The 7,110-nt window shown below is 44.5% G+C and overlaps 1 protein-coding gene across 1 annotated transcript in view; it reads right to left on the bottom strand.

Moving 5' to 3' along the window:
• The window catches only part of LOC116382116 (opsin-5-like), a 54,977-nt gene that overhangs the window by 43,800 nt on the left and 4,067 nt on the right, over positions 1-7,110 (bottom strand). The gene's annotated exons all lie outside the window — the stretch shown is intronic.

Here is a 7,110-nt window from a genome sequence, read left to right as displayed (position 1 = left end):
CACACACACACACACACACACACACACACACACACACACACACCTCTGTCAGTCTCAGGCGTGTTTCTGCACACAGCACTCTCATTGTAGATCCCTGCGTGCTGAATGTCTTTCAAACGATTATTTTTCCTCCTTTAGTGCACTTCATTTTCTCAAATTGCCTGTTTAACAAACTGGAGTCTTTTGATTCTCACGTTTCCCTCAACCCTTGAATAGTAACAGTATCTCTACTTGCTGCACAATCCTAACTGGACCCTTACATTAAATTTGAATGTCCAGTGTGCATTATATATACACTTTACAGGAGAACGATACAGTAGAGTGACCGAAGAGGGGAAAGATACCAGTGAAGAGGCCAAAGGGAAAATGACACGATACAAAATGGACATCTGGATGTGGAGAGTTCTGCAGGGTGGGGTTCCAGACCGGGGCACGGGTTTGGCTTTGAAGTGTAAATGAGAGCAAAATGTCACGGTTAATCTCTGCTAGTGAGCGCAGGTTCTTTTTTTTCTGCCACCAGCGAATGCACTCTGGTGAGGGTACTACTTTGCTAGTTTGTTCAAATGTAATTCCACAACTCACTGGAGGATCCATTGGGAGCATTGTTCATAAAGAACATTTAAACAGACTTCAAATCAGTATTCACTCCTCAGATGCACATGCAGGAAATGCTCAAAAAAAACAATGCAGTTCAATGAGCATTCACATAATCAAGCTTTAATATCAGTATTGTGAAACGCTATATGTGTACGGTGTGGTAGGTACTACACGGGTAGTTTTGATGTTGAATGTTGAAGAAGAGCAACGCAACTTATTCCTCAATGTGACTTGTTGCTTTAAACAGAAACACTTTGACGTCATCCCTGAGGAAGAGTCACCTTTGTGGTTCAGCAGGACGTCTGACATGTGTGCCTTTCAGTACAGCGACGGGGAACCCAGCTCAGACAGACCCCCCCCCCCTCCTCTTGTGTCCCAGTGTGACCACTTAAAAGACACCAGTGATGTCCACAATGGTCAGTTTACAATAAACATTTTTGCACGCAGCAAAACAAAGCACAATTGAAATGCACACTTGCATGTATTGACAAATAGGAGTTGCCTTTCAGAGCGCTCCGAGTCGGCATGGACACGTAGCATAACATGCCTCCAGCTGAAGTGTAGATTATGAGTTGGACTGGAGCTGCAGAGAGCTCATCATGAGTTTCGACTGTGACATCATGGGAAAGTATGTTTCAGTAGGACAGTGTATCAGTGAAAGTTATCCTTCCTCCACTCGTCTATATTTAGACAAGTTGTTTTCTGCATTTGTACGGTCTAGGCAACATTTTCTAAATGCAGCAGGGGTGGAGGAAGTATTCTTTTGAGTAAACGTACCAATACCACACTGTGAAAATACTCCACTACAGGTTTCTTCATTTAAAAACCTGTGTAATAGATAGTTAACATAAATGCTGTTGTGCACTCAGCCGCCACATCTCTGCAACTTCTATCAACTGATTTTTGTTGACTTCCAGAGAGACACATTTATCGAATACTCGGCGGTTAGTGAAAATAACATTATGGCAGCTGAATGGCTTCACATTGCAAGGTTCTGAATGACAGTGTTTGCTATTTCAGTCAGTGTGACGTCATGAGCTGTTGAAGTCTATAATGTATACCATTGTCTCCGCAGGGGCACAGTCGACCTCGAAGCGTCTCTTTCTGCATACATCATCGATCTATGGTTATACACAAGCACCACCATCATCTTATTCCTGGATGTATCACATCCCTCACTCACTTTCTCTCGTCTTATTCTTGTGAGTTATTGAAAGCAAACCTTTTGATATCCGTGTCTGGACTCTTATGCGTTTTATTTTAATGAACCCCAGAAGAGAGCAAGAAAGAAAGGACTCACAGGAAATGAAGAAGTGTTTTTTTTTGGGGGGGGGGGTGGAGAGAGAGGAGCGTCACATACCCGTTGGACTGCGATTAATATTAATCGGTCTCCCTCGTTTCTCAGGTGCACTTCCTATGATGTTGTCATGAAGAGGTTAAAACGGTGGTCACACTGATCACGCGTGAGAACATGAAGAATTAATTAATAGCTCAAGAAGCCCGATACATCAAAGCTTGTATAAATTATCATCAATTTCTTTTTAAAGTGGCCTCTGGGAGTATTTCACATCAATGGTGTTGCTGTGTAGTATGAAAAAAGTAACACCAGTGACACATTCAGCAGTGCATCAAGTATAACAACTTGAGAGGTAAGCAGGAGCACTTTAGAAGGACAACTACGCAGCATAGACTTGATTCCATGGCCGTTCACGGGCTATAGCTGCTCATATCGCTCATTCTTAAGGGTCCCGACTTCCTTTTGTTACTCTACGTGAGCATGCTGTTAAACAGACAGCAGAGCGAGTAAGATGCACAATGAACTGGGCCACTGTGTTCACCTTTCAACGGTTTTGTAGCATCTGCATACGGGAGAAGTCGCTTACATTCATCTAACAGGCAGCAGCAACTGCTTGCAGGCTTAGGGCAGTTTAACTGTGACAATGGTCACAAAAATAGGAACAGCTGGCAACAAGCAGTCCACACAAATGGTCGTCAACAAGCAGGAAAGTAGAATACTACCAAGACACGAGGGCAAAATGGGCAATCGGTCAAACTAGTACAGAAAACGGTCCGATATCAGGGGAACAAACTGATCACAAAAGGAAGAGGAGACAGGAGTTTAGTGAGAGCAATGGTAAAGACGAAGAACAGCTCCAGCATGCTCTGTGTGTCGACCCATGAACGGTGTCCTCTACGGTGTGTGCACACTGCATGTAACAGGTTACGTGTGCATTACTCACGTATCTCCAACTCCAACACTGTAATGTGCTGAGGACCAATCCACAGCCAGCACAAAGGTGGTTGCTCGGGAAACCAGGGAGTTTGCTGGTTATACCATTTAATCCAGAGTGAGACACAAATAGACATCCATCTAATAGTGTAACGGGTTGTATATGGACCCAAATGCAACACACAGGATCCCAGAGATCTTTGGCTTTTATTACTAACTTCAAATAGAGCAGGCACAGTTCAAACAGGATCAGGATCAGAAGGCTGGTGGGTTTACCGGGAGTCAGGCAAGGCGGGTAGAACAGGGGCAGGCAGGATCGGTAACAGGAGATCAGCCCGTGAGAGTGTGCTGGAGAGTCTGGCATAGAACTGAAGAACAATCTGGCAAATGTGTCTGGGAGGCAGGAGTCTATATAGGGGCTTGATTGCTGATCAGAGGCAGGTGAGTGAACAGGTGAAGGGAGTTTAGACTAATGAGGAGGGAGTGACTGACAATAAGAGTGAGGAGGGTGTGGAGCTGAACTGTGACAAATAGTCAACGAGACAACTCACTCAAAGCCACGAATGCCAGACCATGTAGAAAGATCCTTTGGGCACCACGAATCAACATGTTTCACCAAAGCCAGTAGGATTCACCCTCTAGAGAACATGACCATCTGTGCAAAATGTAAGGGCAATCAAGAAAGCTTTCACATCCACTGACCCTTCACCGAGGTCCCGCCCTTCGACACAGACTGGCCAATCTCAGCGTAGCATCGGCCGGCTCCAATCAGGGTCCGATAACCACCGGGCTCGGCTCCACAGACTCTCATTCTATGGTTTCAGATGTTCTTCACGTTCAGGCTGGTTTAGTGGATTTGGAGCTCGTCCTGTTTAAACGTTGTGTAACAGTGATACTCGTTAACCAGAGAGGCTGGAAGGAGATATACGTTTCTGAAACGCCACGTTTTTACCTCAAAACCTGTGGAGCTAACAGCAGACCATGTTAGCACATCATTAACTAGCCTTAGCACTTCTATGCTACGCTAGCTACTGAAGCTATTCTAAATGTAAACACATGCTGCTTTATCTTTTTAATGATCGTAACAGTGAATAAAGAGGAACAGTGTTGCTCCTTAGTTTCATTGTCTTCTGTCTGGATCCCCAGGTGATGTGTTGGTTCACTGTTACTCTGTGATCTGTAGCTTTAGCTTCTATCTTTATCTTTTTAACTTGTTTTTACTGATGAATCAGTTTTACATCCTTCAAACACATATTGTAGACCCTCAAGTCAATCAAGTAAATTAGATGCTATTTATAGAGGGAGTGCAGATAGTGACAGTGTGGGCTCCACGGTAACGAAGCTCTGACAGTTTTAGGGGGGGGGGGGGGGGGGGGACTTAGCCAAAGGTCAATTAAGACTTGATTCCATCCACATGCCACAGTGATGAGTTTTGAGTGTCAGTTTGAGACAAATCCCACGGGAGCAGTTTCTCAGCTCAGCCAACGGGAAGAAAGTGATTAACGAGTAATTGAGTGACCTTGGGTTGCGGTAAACAAGCAGTTCAGTGAAGTGAAAAAGGCCTCTGCCTCTGGTATGAGCAAACAAACACATTAGCAACTAATTAATGCAGCACATACATGAGCCTGCACCACAAATACCACAGAGAGGGTCTCTGTAGGGTGGGCGGTCGCCCCCTCTGTAGAGCCCTCTTTGTGATGTTAATCTATTATCGTCCTTCACACGAGTTGGTGGTCGACCGATTAATGCCGGTTGTAGACAATCGGCCGATGCCTGAGCTCTCGAGGTGGATAAGAAGAGAATGTCTGCAGACATGCGGGCGGCCTCGTCTGCGTGGCTGCTGCCGGGGCGACGTTAGTCTCTCTGAGTGCTTTTAAAAAGCTAAAAAGCAAAATATAATTTAAAGGATGGTTTAACAAATTATAGTTGTTTTTTCTTTTTCCAATTTAGCCGCTTAAAGGTTTTGTCATCACTGCAGGTCATCAAATTTCCAGTTGAAGCAGAACTTTGGCAGCAAAGACAGCTGCAGGTGTGCTGCAAGAGAAAGCATTCACATTGAGCTCTTTATACAGCGATACCACCTGCAGGTCACATTCTCTGGCTTACAGAGCAGCGTGTTGTCAGGAGGTCAATATGTTTAATCGTCGATATATCGATGCAGCTGCATGAGACAAAATGATGGCCTGTCAGCATATAAATCAGATGGCACACCAGGTGTTTTCCTGCTGAGGTAATTGTAACTTTGCTTGCTTGTGTGTCCTCAAGTTAATGTCAAACGGCCGATCTGCCACAGAAGGACAAATGCTTCTTTTTTACTTTCCGAAACAAAACGTAAATCCATAAAAAGGAAGAGAAGTACGAGCTAAACTGTCATCAAACAGAACAGAGGAAAGGAGTGTGTGGTCACGAGAGACAGAAGCCCAAAGTGGCAGCACACAACTGTCCAGTTTCAGTCCAATGCAGCACAAAAATAACAGATTTCCTGATAATCTGAAATAGACAATGCAGCTTTTGACTGCAGAGTTTGACCGCCGGATCATTTGATTCATAATTTGTGTAATTCGCACTAGGTTTCACCAACCATAGCTAAAATAACCACTACTGCTGTTTTCAACATGGAAGTCCCAGACACATTGGAAAACCAGCGTCGTCGTGTCTGGATTCATAACATCATATGAAAGCGCTCTGTGAATTTCACCGAGCTGTACTCACTGTCGGCTAGATAGTGGATAGTCGGTTAGATACATCGGAAACCTCAAATAAACATGTTTTGCCACGATTTAATTGCAATAAATTGATAAGAAATGGTTGCCAATATGACTAAATAATGATGCTGATTTGTAAGAATTAATGCTTTCTTCATGCAAATCATCAATTCATAAACATGGAAGCGACATTACAATGATCATACTATAGACAGTCTATGGTTTATACACAAACATTTATACGCATGGAGTTTCGTCTGCTCTCTGAGGTACTGTCTTTGAGCTCTGGGTGACCGCAGACGGCTACAATATTCTTTTACCCTCACTTTCTGGTTGAACAGCATCAGGACGTCAGTGACAGGCTTTCGCAGCACAGCGTTACGCGAATTCCTCAAGTGGAATTATGCCATTTACGATATTCACGCCGCTCGGCGCACGTTTGCGTTTTGCCGCGTCTTTACATTACTTGAAAGCACCGTGAGGAGTTGAGCGAGTCGAAGCTGACATTAAACCACTGCAGAAGAAGAGGGAGAAAAAAGTATGGAAAACATGACGGAAACATTTTCACTATTCAGCAACAACATTCAGTCGAAGTCATCCGCTCCGCCACACATTCAAACACGCGGCCGCTCAGCGTCTGCAGTCAACAAGCCGGTGGCCTCCCGTTCCCCCGTTGGTTTGTCACCCTGTATTCTCATTACGTGGCCTCTCTGCTCCTCAGTTAATCTCTCTGCCTCACAGCCTGTTTTCTCAGCTCTTACGCTGCTTCCTCTCAAATCAGCCGGCTCTTCCAAAGCTCCTCTGTCTGCTTTGATGACTCCCCTCCATCACTTTCTCCATCCCCTGGCTCGCCTTAAGTCTCCCATGTAGCTCACACCCAGCACTTTTGTTCAGATCGTCAGAATTGTTCCTCTCCTTTTAATGAGCCACACAGCTTTCTTTCTGTCTCTCCATCAATTAGCTCTTTTCCCCCCCGACTGTCAGCTCTTTGGCTTTTCCTCCAGTTTTCAAAGAGTCCAGCTTTCCCAGGATGTGGCTCAGGTTTCCAAATGGCCGGGTCGATCCTGATGCCGTGCATCTGGATTTGTCTGTGGTTCGATATGAGAAAAGTCCTGGATTGTACTTTGTTCAGCTTCCTGACTCCACAACCTTCCTTCTCTGGTCGTTAGCTTGGTCACGTCTGGACAGTTTGTTTAAAATAACACAACAGTTTGATCAGCAGGACTTCAACAGTCCTACTTAGAACATCCTCTGTTCTACAGAAATACTTGTCACAATGCAGAATATTGTTGATTTTTGTTTGTTTTGCATGTACTAGTGCTGTATTATATTTGTTAGGCATGTGTAACAATTACTTGCTCTGCTGTAATCGTTTGGCTTTGACTGTTCTGGAGGTTTTTTTTAAATACTTTTTTTGGGAAAGTATTTAAAAATACTGCCTCCAAACCAGTGTGGCAACCAAATACCCCGTGGCAATCGACCTGTATACACACAACACACTCGCCTCTCTCTTGCCAACTGGACACACGTGCACACACACACACACACACACACACACACACACACACACACACACAC

The sequence above is a fragment of the Anarrhichthys ocellatus genome, unplaced genomic scaffold (genome assembly GCF_004355925.1).
Source record: "Anarrhichthys ocellatus isolate YVR2014 unplaced genomic scaffold, GSC_Weel_1.0 scaffold5, whole genome shotgun sequence".
NCBI classification, from domain to species: domain Eukaryota; kingdom Metazoa; phylum Chordata; class Actinopteri; order Perciformes; family Anarhichadidae; genus Anarrhichthys; species Anarrhichthys ocellatus.
The sequence above is the reverse complement of the archived record's forward strand: the minus strand, read 5'-3'. Positions and strand labels throughout refer to the sequence as shown.